The sequence below is a fragment of the Schistocerca cancellata genome, chromosome 7, assembly GCF_023864275.1.
Source record: "Schistocerca cancellata isolate TAMUIC-IGC-003103 chromosome 7, iqSchCanc2.1, whole genome shotgun sequence".
Classification (NCBI taxonomy): Eukaryota; Metazoa; Arthropoda; class Insecta; order Orthoptera; family Acrididae; genus Schistocerca; species Schistocerca cancellata.
In genome coordinates, this window is record NC_064632.1 from 132,817,720 (window position 1) to 132,831,833 (window position 14,114).

Consider the following 14,114-nt stretch of genomic DNA (forward strand, 5'->3'; position numbering starts at 1 on the left):
TGCCATATTCATCACCTCCTTCCCCTCCCTCTCAGCTGACAACCAACCTTCTTTCCCTCCAACTTAACTCTGCTCTGGTATCTTTGTTTCTCTCGAGCCCCAGAATGCTTATGACCATGTCTGGCATCCTGGACTCCTCTTTAAACTCCAGACCTATGTTCTCCCCTTCAATTTCATCCATCTCATTGCTTCCTTCCTCTCCCATTGTCCTCCTGTGTCACTATCCACAATACCAACTCCTATACTTTCTAGTCCACCACCAGCATGCCCCAAGGTTATGTCCTTCCCCTCTGCTCTATCTTCTGTGAACCACTGATATTCCCAAACATCCTCTGCCTTTTCACCTTCTCAAATTTGCTGATGACACCGCCTTCCTGGCCCTTTATCCTACTCTTCAACAGTCCCAATGTACCCTTCAAACCCACCTCAACCAGTTCACCATCTAGTGCAACCAGTGGTTCCTTGTTATCAACCCTTACAAGACCCAGGTAATCATCATAGGTCATACTGCCTACTCCTTTCAGGTCCACAATTTTTACCTCACCATTTATGATCATCCTATCCACCCCACCCCTAACCTGAAATACCTCGGCCAGACCCTCGACTGTCACCTCACCTGGCCTCCCATCTCTTTACAAAATGGCTCAAATGGCTCTGAGCACTACGGGACTTAACATCTGAGGTCATCAGTCCCCTAGAACAGACCTACTTAAACCTAACTAACCTAAGGACATCACACACATCTATGCCCGAGGCAGGGTTCGAACCTGCGACCGTAGCAGTCGTGTGGTTCCGGACTGAAGCGGTTAGAACCGCTTGGCAACCGCGGCCAGAGTCTCTTTACAATCCAACACAAAGCCCACATTAGGCTCTGCCTCCTGAAACTGACCAGACATGGGAACTGCATCCATCCATCATCCTTCACAGCAGCAAACCATTGATCTGCCCCATCCTTTGTTATACCAGTGTCACTTGGATTTCTGCCCCTCCAAATTCTATAAGGCTCTCCAAATCCTAGAACACCATGCACTCCACCTCACCTTCTCTATCTGCCTTCTGTCCCCCACATGAATCCTCTATGACCTCATCTCCTTCCCCCATCTCCTTCTTTTCCTTGAACACATCTGCATCCTATACATCATCTGCCCCCTCAACCCCCCCCCCCACCCCTTGGCATCTTCACTCCTCTCCACCCACAGCCTCTTGCTGTGCCTTTACTGTTGTGTCTCACACTCTCTCCATCTCCACACCCTCCACCTCCTTTCCCAATGCAACTTCCCACACCTAACCCTCCCAGATGATGAGCATCACCCTGATCTCTACCCCTCCTACCAACTTGAACCCCACCTTCCCCCTCATACTCCTTAGAGCTCCCTTTCCTCTCCCCTTCCTTTCCCATGAGTTGTCTCCCTCTCTACTAGATCCCTTTCCCATGCCCCCTTCTGTGTCTCTGCACTCCCTCCTGACTTTCCTTCCCTCTTTATCTCCTGTCCCACCTATCTCCTGCCTCTTGGTATGTCCCCCCCCTTTTTTCCTTTTTTCTCCCTTCTTCCAACGTTCCCCTCTCTACAGCACCTTCCTCCCCTTTTTCCCCCTCCTCTCAGGCCTCCAGTCCCTCAGCAGGTCCCTACCACCCTACCAGCGGTTTTTATTCTTCGTGTGTGCTCTGTCCCTTCCAGTTTTTTAAGTGTGTCTCGCTTGTGTGTGTGTGCCTCCAGTATATTTTAAGTGCCCCACAACTCGCCAGCTGTCTTATTTTCACTTTATGTGGACTTCTTTAACTGTCCCTCAATGAACATTCCCACGTTAGTGTATATCTTAACTTCCATTGTCTCCATTTACTGTGTTTTTATATCCCCCTTTTTCCATCCCTTTCTGTGTATAAGTTCTAATTTTTTGTAATGACACTAGGCTGAAGAGTGGCGGATTGTGCCGCTGCCAGCCCTCCCCTGCCCACATGGGGCAGGGGAATGAAATTACAATACAGAAAAAAACAAGCAGTCTACAGTGACAAACACTCACTTGAAGGTGGCTGAAAGGTCGAAATATCGCGGCAAGAAATTGACGTCATCCAGTTGCAATTCTTGAAACTTCATGGAAGAGATTAAACTTGACATGACTTCGAAATTTATTCACTTACATCTGCACATGTCACTTCTTTTGATGTAGAAATGTTATTTTATATGTACAAAAATGTTCTGTCTGATAAACACAAGACTAAGTGAAGGAAATTTGAAGGAAGTGGTTGCTGTGTACTTTTTCAGAAGAAAATAGAGATGAATTTAGAGGCTGCACATTTTTATTGTTTTGCTGCCTCACTGTGTATGTTGAATGATATAATACTGCACGCAAACATCCATGTTTTGCGATTTGATAGTGAATGAAAATCCGAGATCTAAAAACCTAATAAAGGTTAGCCGTTTGCTCTTTAATCCGTGCTTATGGATAAGAGTAAGAGCTATGTTACATGAAACTAAGAGCAAATGAAACTGGTAGATCCGTATTCCTTAGGGTATCCTGACAGTAGTTTACAATAAACATTGAGTGTTAAAATATCTATCGTGTATGAAAGTGCAAAGCTTAACACGAACTTAGTTATCATAATATGAAATGACACTTTAGTTAAAAATCAATTCCGCATGAAATCCAAAACTCAAGATTAATTGTAAAATAATGGTTATATTGAATAAGTTTGTGATGTACATGGTGTTTCATGCTACATATAATACACAGAAACCAATTCTTACGAGTATATTGGGTAATTTTGTCAGATACATCGTGCTATGTCCAGCGTATAGTCTTGTTCACGCTACACAAAATTGTGTCGGACTTTACTGTACTGCAGTGGATATATACACAAAAATTGTATTCCTAAGTTACTCGTTGTACAACGAGGATATAAATTTACTACATTCTGTAGAAGTACCAATACTATTATGTGGTAACATTACCGGTTCTAAATGCGAGTAAGTTTTAGTCTGATTATAAAATAATTTGCAATAAAGTCTTTTCTTAAGGAACGCAAAACAACGGTTCAGAGGATTTTCTAAATGTGTATGTGATATTCGGTTATGAAGTTGTCCTCAGATGATGCAAAACGAAGGTTGATGGAAAATTGCTGGAAGACACATTTGTCTCACCTGGTATTGTCGTCGCTGAGTTGGATAGTCTCTGATGGTCGTTGATGTCGGCAAGCTGCAGCTGTTTTGGTAATCACTAGATTAAGGTCAGATGGTGTTTGCTAGGTTTTCCATGGAAAAATTAATTAACAAAATGGAAATTGAAATTTACGCTGCCACTCCGACACTCTCATGGCAGAATGATTGCTGTAAAATTTTGAAACCGCTTTCAAATAGGAAACGGTATCAGAATGTATCTGGTTAAATATTACAGATTTTGCACTCTCAACAATGACGAGTGCGTGACTATATGTTTAAATGGCAGATCGCCACTTATTAGCATTTGCTGTTTAATTAAAACACACTTTTTCCTCACATTGAGTTAACTTTCGAAAACGGATCACATTTCAATATACAAAACAACAGCAGTCAGTCTCCACTGATAACAGGACCCACAAAAAGGGCAGAATTCACAAGCTCTCTCTGTCGAAATCAACACGGAAAGTAGTTCGGTACATTGCCAGGAGTGACCAAGATTGACTTAATTTCGTTCATCTTGTCAGATGTTTTGGAAAAGCCTACAACTGTGTCATTCATGATCTAAATAATGAAAACTGCAACAGCTACTTATTTTTTGCTGCTTCGCACAACGCGTTTCGAGAATTTATTCTCATTTTCAGGTGTGTTTGTGGATGTGTTTACATCACTAAACATATTCATGTAAACAAATGCACAAATGCACTTGAAAACAAGAATAAATTGTTGAAACGCTTTGCGCTAAACACCGAAAATAATCAGTGGTACAAAAACCACGATACTTTTGCGTTCTCCTTATCAGAATGATTCTGGTTTTATGCCGCTGTATGTATTGTTAGCTTGTGCCTCCCAACTCCTTCCGCACCGGTTCTTGAAAAATCCCTTCTCTTGTAACTCTTGACGTTTTTCTTCTTTCTCCAAAATATTCACCTTTTTATGGTCCCCTTCTGCGTCGAGTTTCAGAATTAGTTTTCGATATATTATTACGAATAGTTAATATATAATTTATTACTATCCTAGGAAATGTAATTTGTATCTCCCGTTTTAGCTTTTTAGATTATAGGCTGTAATTGTTGATGTTGTTGTGGTCTTCAGTCCTGAGACTGGTTTGATGCAGCTCTCCATGCTACTCTATCCTGTGCAAGCTGCTTCATCTCCCAGTACGTACTGCAGCCTACATCGTTCTGAATCTGCTTAGTGTATTCATCTCTTGGTCTCCCTCTACGATTTTTACCCTCCACGCTGCCCTCCAATACTAAATTGGTGATCCCCCCGTCTCAGAACATTCCTACCAACCGATCCCTTCTTCTAGTCAAGTTGTGCCACAAACTCCTCTTCTCCCCGATTCTGTTCAATACCTCCTCATTAGTTATGTGATCTACCCATCTGATCTTCAGCATTCTTCCGTAGCACCACATTTTGAAAGCTTATATTCTCTTCTTGTCCGAACTATTTATCGTCCATGTTTCACTTCCATACATGGCTACACTCTATACAAATACCCTTAGAAACGACTTCCTGACACTTAAATCTATACTCGATGTTAACAAATTCCTCTTATTCAGAAACTCTTTCCTTGCCATTGCCAGTCTACATTTGATATCCTCTCTACTCCGACCATCATCAGTTACTTTGCTCCCGAAATAGCAACACTCCTTTACTACTTTAAGTGTCTCATTTCCTAGTCTAATACCCTCAGCATCACCCGAGTTAACTCGACTACGTTCCATTATCCTCGTTTTGCTCTTGTTGATGTTCAACTTATGTTCTCCTTTCAAGACACTGTCCATTCCCTTCAACTGCTCTTCCTAGTCCTTTGCTGTCTCTGACAGAATTACAATGTCATCGGCGTATAAAAATGTAAGTAAATATTATGAAGACATCATTTTCTCCTAAGTTCCGAGCTCTTCTCCTCTCCTCATGCTAGTACTGCGTTCTCCTTTTGCCTACTGTCTGTGTGAGCTTCGTGAACTTTTCACCTTGCAATCGCAGCTAAAACTGTTGTGCTCATTAATTAACGCTGCGTCAATCCATCTACATCCGAGTGCCGACCAAGACTGATTTCTTTTACCTGTTACTTCGGCACTTCCAATTTTTTTTTTCGTAGATTAAAGGTTCCCTTCTGGACCAAGACTTCAAAATACACAGAAGTTACGTACAGGACACTCGGAAATTCCCGTTACGAGTTTCTAGGACATATAGAGGGGAGTGAGTGCATAATATTTTGAACAGGAGCCCATGTCCGGATACGACACTTTCAATTCAGATTTTTAACCGATCCACTTATGCTTTAGGAACTGAATTAGGGGTGACGCAGTAGAATTATTAGGTAACATTTCTAACCGAAACGTAACGAAACATCCATTTATCACTTAAGCACATTTGTTTCTGTTAACACTTAAGCTGTGTTTACGCTGTTCCAAAACAAAAATTAACCCAACGCACTGTACTTACGGAACAATAGTGGTACATTACAACAGCGACGCGATGTGGTGAACATTAACATTGTTACAGACGTGGTGCCTACGAAGCATGTCCTCGTGGACACACCCCTCCATCGTACCTGATGTGCCTTCATTTTCTAGTGCGGTGGTCAGAGCTGGTGCCAGCAGATCTTCCTCTGTTTCTACAGAAATCTCGTAACTTATAGTTTGCATACGACCCCACAACAATCAGTCCATAAGAGTTAAATCCGGCGATTGCTGCGGCCATGCGGTTGGGCTACCTTGGACCATCCTTCTTTCACCGTATCGTCTATTGAGATCTCTCCGATCAGTTCGTGAAGTAGTGTGGTGGTGCACCATCACGTTGTAAACCACATTCCCTGACGGATGTTCGGTGGCATAAAATGACGATCTGACGTAGTACGCGTCATCCTGCCTATCCTACATACATGGGCGTGAACGGAGCAGTAACCCAGATCTTTTGACTTCAGTTTATATTCTTTTCCTAGTTGATGTATACTGTTTTTATTAACAGTTTTTTGGTAAAGTATTTATAGCTAAAAAGCTGACGCGAAAACATGTGGTACCCACAATATGTACACTCCTGGAAATTGAAATAAGAACACCGTGAATTCATTGTCCCAGGAAGGGGAAACTTTATTGACACATTCCTGGGGTCAGATACATCACATGATCACACTGACAGAACCACAGGCACATAGACACAGGCAACAGAGCATGCACAATGTCGGCACTAGTACAGTGTATATCCACCTTTCGCAGCAATGCAGGCTGCTATTCGCCCATGGAGACGATCGTAGAGATGCTGGATGTAGTCCTGTAGAACGGCTTGCCATGCCATTTCCACCTGGCGCCTCAGTTGGACCAGCGTTCGTGCTGGACGTGCAGACCGCGTGAGACGACGCTTCATCCAGTCCCAAACATGCTCAATGGGGGACAGATCCGGAGATCTTGCTGGCCAGGGTAGTTGACTTACACCTTCTAGAGCACGTTGGGTGGCACGGGATACATGCGGACGTGCATTGTCCTGTTGGAACAGCAAGTTCCCTTGCCGGTCTAAGAATGGTAGAACGATGGGTTCGATGACGGTTTGGATGTACCGTGCACTATTCAGTGTCCCCTCGACGATCACCAGTGGTGTACGGCCAGTGTAGGAGATCGCTCCCCACACCATGATGCCGGGTGTTGGCCCTGTTTGCCTCGGTCGTATGCAGTCCTGATTGTGGCGCTCACCTGCACGGCGCCAAACACGCATACGACCATCATTGGCACCAAGGCAGAAGTGACTCTCATCGCTGAAGACGACACGTCTCCATTCGTCCCTCCATTCACGCCTGTCGCGACACCACTGGAGGCGGGCTGCACGATGTTGGGGCGTGAGCGGAAGACGGCCTAACGGTGTGCGGGACCGTAGCCCAGCTTCATGGAGACGGTTGCGAATGGTCCTCGCCGATACCCCAGGAGCAACAGTGTCCCTAATTTGCTGGGAAGTGGCGGTGCGATCCCCTACGGCACTGCGTAGGATCCTACGGTCTTGGCGTGCATCCGTGCGTCGCTGCGGTCCGGTCCCAGGTCGACGGGCACGTGCACCTTCCGCCGACCACTGGCGACAACATCGATGTACTGTGGAGACCTCACGCCCCACGTGTTGAGCAATTCGGCGGTACGTCCACCCGGCCTCCCGCATGCCCACTATACGCCCTCGCTCAAAGTCCGTCAACTGCACATACGGTTCACGTCCACGCTGTCGCGGCATGCTACCAGTGTTAAAGACTGCGATGGAGCTCCGTATGCCACGGCAAACTGGCTGACACTGACGGCGGCGGTGCACAAATGCTGCGCAGCTAGCGCCGTTCGACGGCCAACACCGCGGTTCCTGGTGTGTCCGCTGTGCCGTGCGTGTGATCATTGCTTGTACAGCCCTCTCGCAGTGTCCGGAGCAAGTATGGTGGGTCTGACACACCGGTGTCAATGTGTTGTTTTTTCCATTTCCAGGAGTGTATTTACATGTAACATACATGTTTTACAGCTTCAGTAGAACAGACAAAACTTATCAAGTCCTTTCTCGGAGAATTTATATGCTATGCAGATGGGGATTTTTGTTGATGTGTTGATTAAATCAAATTTCTCGTGATACAGAGGGCGTTTTGTGAAAGTCTTGGTTTCTTCTTCCGAGGGAAACCCGGATGACGCCACTCCATGGACTCGGTTTTGCTCTCAGGTTCGGACAAAAACAACCATGTATCATCCTGGTTAATGACACCGTCAAAACAGTGTTTCCACTCTTCAGTAAAGGTCTTCATGAGATCCTCGCACACGTTCTTCCTCATCGTTTTCATTTCTCTTCTCAATAATATAGGCACCCAACGTGCACAGATTTTTCTGTACCATATTGACTGTACCAGTTACACCACACTACCCAATGATGGTCATTTCAGCAAGCTACCGTGTCGTTACACATCTGTCATTTTGGATGATTTGATCAATGGTCTCCTTATTCTCATCACTCACGGCCGTTGATGGTCTACCGCATCGTGGATTGTCCAGTACAGAGATATCACCTTATTTAAACCTCTGCAGGCGCCGCTGGATACTGCTGTGATCTACTGTGTCCTCCCCATTAACAGGGAGCAACTTCCTGTGAATCGATGCGGCAGAGTCATCGCCGGTCTTGAAGAGGAACTCCATCACCGACCGTTGTCGCAACCTGACATCTACTTCACGGTCCATTATGGCTTACCTATAAGTAAAAGATGTACCAACTTATAGCTAAATGTTCCAAGTATGTTCATAAAAAAAATTTCATTCTCCTTGTTGTGTCTAGACAAGACAGCCTAGACACAATGAGAGTAAGCCGAAAGGCACGCGCTTAAACTCAAGCAGGCTGGCGTGAGGTCTGAAACAGGATACGTAATGAGTGCTATAAATAAAAGTACGTAGCTTCTGGAATACTTAACTTTAATCCACATTTGTAGAACATCGCTCTTGATGATACATTAATAGAATCTCAATATTACTTGAATACGGCGCCTTGCTAGGTCGTAGCAAATGTAGCTGAAGGCTATGCTAACTATCGTCTCGGCAAATGAGAGCGTAATTGTCAGTGAACCATGGCTAGCAACGTCGGCTGTACAACTGGGGCGAGTGCTAGTACGTCTCTCTAGACCTGCCGTGTGGTGGCGCTCGGTCTACAATTACTGACAGTGGCGACACGCGGGTCCGACGCATACTAATGGACCGCGGCCGATTTAAAGGCTACCACCTAGCAAGTGTGGTGTCTGGCGGTGACACCACACTCCTACTGCAAAAAATAAAAAACTTAGAGACTACTGTGCAAAACTTTTTGGACGCCGTTTGTACAAAACGCAACAGTTTTATTGTTTGTTTACTTGGTTTACAGTGCTCTCTTATGCACTTCTCACAGTTATTCAAATGTCTGAAGAGCTTGAAGTATTTGAAGAAATCAATCCATATGTACATTTCAGCACCAAGCAGTGTGTACAACGAAACAGCTGCCATTTCAGTCAGATGATGTGAGTTGTTACGCGAGCTTAGGACTGGTTTATACGTAATACGAAGAAAATTACCGTAGCGCATTCTGTCGTTACACGACCTATCAACATTCTTGCTTGAAGCAGAATTCTTTTTGCATCTTTTGTACCGAGTAATATCAGTACTGTGTCACCCAGTACGAGGAAGAACTGGTATCAGAGAGATGTGAACAGTCGTTATACACTGGAGCAACAGTTTTGTAATGAATAAGTCTCCGATTCCAAATGAACTCTTGTTTGAAGTCATTTGGGATGATTAGCATATTTTCTTCCCATTTCGTTCCTTGGTATACCGAATATAGCCGATAGCGGCGAGGTTACGAAGAATCGAGTCATTCACTTCACGTAAAACAGATAAAATTTCGCCGATAGTCGTAAATGGTAATGTATTTCCAGCTATTGCTGCTACAGTCAGCTAGAACCAGTTCGGCAATCGTGTATTGATCAGCTTTTAGTGCACCAGGTGATAAATTCTCGTAATTAATTAGCTGGTACGGCTGAGATATGTTGTGATAAGGAATTAATTTCTGAATTTATGCGGGGCCGGTTGCAGAAATCACCTTAATCAGCGTGTTGTCGGCATTTAAGAGCTGGAGTTCGTCTTCGCTGTTAAAACGTCAATTCTGACACAATATCTTTTTGTCTTACAGATATATTTCCTTAATAAAGTACCTTATTTGATAATTAGTGTATGCTTGCTCTCTTACTACTGATGCACTTAAGCTTAGCGGCGCGACTTTGAGTTTGTAACTACAGGACTGAGCGGAATTTATATGGTGTGGTGCTTAACGTTTCCACCTAAATTAACTTAAGATTCTTTAAAGATAGTTTTAATTTCTTTTCACCTGGACGAACAATGGCAAGGGACTCATGAAAGAAAGTAATAACGCAAGATCTTCGATGGCACCACTACACCGCCGCTGCAACGAAGAGCACCAAAAATCGTATTACTGCTTAAACTAAATGAAATTTTTAACGTGAAAAGCCGACTGAGGATGAACATTATGATGTAACTTACCGAAGCAGTCAATCGCGACACGTAAAACCAACCTCGTCCACCATAATCAAACAGTTATTTCATGTGGAATCTACAGGGTGTATCAAAAAGAATCATCCGATTTAAAAAAAAAAAAACATAACTATTATGTTATTTGAGAAATGTGCGTGAACAACGTACTGTTCGAAAGAGCAAACTCTCGAGTCTCACATGGTTCCCGCTAGGTAGTAGCACTGCCATTAGGAAGTGCAGGAATTTTTAAATCAAAGGATTATTGAACGATGGTTCTGGCGCTCTGGACCAAGTGGTTCAGCCTTACATTACTGGTCTCCAATGTCACCGGACCTGACTGTATGTGATGATTTCTTGTGAAGGTTTATAAAAAAAAATTCAGTTTATGTGCCTCCGTTACCAACAACAATGAATGAATCGAAGCATCGCACAACATTAGTTGTGGAAGACGTAACTCAAGTCATGGTCGCTACAGTGTGGGAACAATTTGAATACCACATTGACATATGACGTGTATCTCAGGGGGGATACTGAACGCCTATGAGAAGGTATGAAAAAAATATTTTTGAGTTTACCGTTCATCAAAAAACAAAATTCATTGCATATGTTTATTAGTTTCAGAAATATAGACGTGCTAAATCGAATGATTCTTTCCGACACACCATGTATTTGTAAAGCATAGAGCATATACAGGGTGTAAATTTTAAGTTGACAAACCAGAATAACTTGAAAAATAAGCTTCATACGAAAAAATGCATAGAAACCAAAGTTGATTATTTTCGAGGAGGACATCTGCTGCTGCTAACATTAGCCAGCCACCTCAGCCCTCTGGTAAGAATCGTTTTCCTCAGGAAAGGGTAAAGGTTTCAAGTTGAAATGTACGTCGCATGCTAAACGTGCAACACCTTCGCGGTGTGAAAAGTTTTAGTTCCTAAGTCAATGCAAACAAAAGATACGGCAATTTACGTCACATATTTTGATAATCGCAAACTCACTCATCTAAACCTACAGGGTACTTTCCACTAATCTACACTACTGGCCATTAAAATTGCTACACCACGAAGATGACGTGCTACAGACGCGAAATTAAACCGACTGGAAGAAGATCCTGTGATATGCAAATGATCAGGTTTTCAGAGCATTCACAAAAGGTTGGTGCCGGTGGCGACACCTACAACGTGCTGACACGAGGAAAGTTTCCAGCCGATTTCTCATTCACAAACAGCAGCTGACCGGCGTTGCCTGGTGAAACGTTGTTGCGATGCCTCGTGTAAGGAGGAGAAATGCGTACCATCACGTTTCCGACTTTGATAAAAGTCGGATCGTAGCCTATCACGATTGTAGTTTATCGTATCGCGACATTGCTGCTCGCGTTGGTCGAGATCCAATGACTGTTAGCAGAATATGGAATCGGTGGGTTCAGGAGGGTAATACGGAACGCCGTGCTGGATCCCAACGGCCTCGTATCACTAGCAGTCGAGATGACAGGCGTCTTATCCGCATGGCTGTAACGGATCGTGCAGCCACGTCTCGGTCCCCGAGTCAACAGATGGGGACGTTTGCAAGACAACAACCATCTGCATGAACAGTTCGACGACGTTTGCAGCAGCATTGACTATCAGCTCGGAGACCATGTCTGCGGTTACCCTTGACGCTGCATCACAGACAGGAGCGCCTGCGATGGTGTACTCAACGACGAACCTGGGTGCACGAATTACAAAACGTCATTTTTTCGGATGAATCCAGGTTCTGTCTACAGCAGCAAAAAATTCACATCCGTGTTTGGCGTCATCGCGGTGAACGCGTAATGGAAGCGTGTATTCGTCATCGCCATACTGGCGTATCACCCGGCGTGATGGTATGCGGTGCTATTGGTTACACGTCTCGGTCACCTCTTGTTCACATTGACGTTACTTTGAACACTGAACGTTACATTTCAGATGTGTTACGACCCGTGGCTCTACCCTTCATTCGATCCCTGCGAAACCCTACATTTCAGCAGGACAATGCACGACCTTATGTTGCAGGTCCTGTACAGGCCTTTCTGGATACAGAAAATGTTCGACTGCTGCCCTGGCCAACACATTCTCCAGATCTGTCACCAACTGAAAATGTCTGGTCAATGGTGGCCGAGCAACTGGCTCGTCACAATACGCCAGTCAGTACTCTTGATGAATGTGGTATCGTGTTGAAGCTGCATGGGCAGCTGTACCTGTACGCGCCATTCAAGCTCTGTTTGACTCAATGCCCTGGCGTATCGAGGCCGTTATTACGGCCAGAGGTTGTGGTTCTGCGTACTGATTTCTCAGGATCTATGCACCCAAATTGGGTGAAAATGTAATCACATTTCAGTTCTAGTAAAATATATTTGTCCAATGAATACCCGTTTATCAGCTGCATTAGTAGTGGAGAATCATGAAATTTGACAAGAACTAGGGTTTCATAGCACAAGAAAGGGAAAAATCCAAAAATTGTCAATTTGTAATTATATCGCACGAAAAAATTCCTTTTTATGTTATGTTATGTTATCTAACTGTCTCTGTCCGTCTCTTAAGATGCACTCTTCTCAGGAATTGCATCAGGAAATGCGAAGTCGACAAAAAATTTGAAGTTAAAATTAATACATTCTCGAAAGTCTTCGAAATCCATGGGCCGGTATCTTCCCCTTATCGGTATCGATAACAAGGAAAAATCGCCGAGATTTTCGATTCCTGAATGGATGAACTATTTACATACATAACTACCTGCACCCGGACACCCCCTGCCGTGGATCAGTCTGCTTAAATGGAAAAAGAAAGAAAAAGAGAAATTGCACTCTTATAATATGTATGGGAACTGGGGATCCCCTTCCCTTCACTGTCTCTGTCCATTTCTTGCTCCCCCCCCTTTCTCTGTCCTCCTCATTTCTCCTCTCTTCGTCAGTCACCTCCTTCCCCGCTCTCTGTCCATCTTCTCGTCCCACTTGCCCATCTCCTGCTACGCCCTCTCTCTCCACCTCTCGCAGTCCATCACTCACTCCCCGTTTCTTGTCCATCGTCTACTCCCTCAATCCCATTGACTCCATCTCCTCTTGCCCCCTCTCTGTTCTTCTCCTCCTTTTCTATGTCAATTTCCTCGTACCCCTCTGTCCATCTCGCATTCACCTTCCCCTCCCCCCCCCCTCTTTGACCTTGCGTCTTGTTGTTTGCTACTCCAAAAATCATAAACCAATAAGCCTAAATATAACTTCCCTGTTCGCTAACAATGTTTCACTATTGTACACACATAAAAAAAATTTCCAACACCTCGGTTCCGTGAGTTCTGGAACCAGTACGGAAAATAGGAACAGAGATCATCATAAACATCGCATCCGCCCTTTTTATTGCTCATGAAAACCACACTTTCATGTTGTACCACCATACAACGAAACCTACAGAGGTGGTGGTCCAGATTGTTGTACACACCGGTACCTCTAAGACCCAGTAGCACGTCTCTTGCATTGATCCATGCCTATATTCGTCGTGGCATACTATCGACAAGTCCATCAAGTCACTGTTGGTCCAGATTGTCCCACTCCTCAACGGCAATTCGGCGTAGATCCCTCGGAGTCGTTGGTGGGCCATGTCATCCATAAACAGCCCTTTTCAATAAATCGCAGGCATGTTCGATAGGGTTCGTGTCTGGAGAACATACTGGCCACTCTAGTCGAGCGATGTCGTTATCCTGAAAGAAGTAATTCACAAGATCTGCACATTTGGGGCGCGAATTGTCGCCCATGAAGACGAATGCCTCGCCAGTATGCTGCCGATATGGTTGCACTATCGGTCGGAGGATGGCATTCACGTATCGTACAGGCGTTACGGCGCCTTCCCTGACCACCAGCGGCGTACGTCGGCCCCAGATAATGCCACCAAGAAACAGCGGGGAAACTCCACCTTGTTGCACTCGCTGGGCA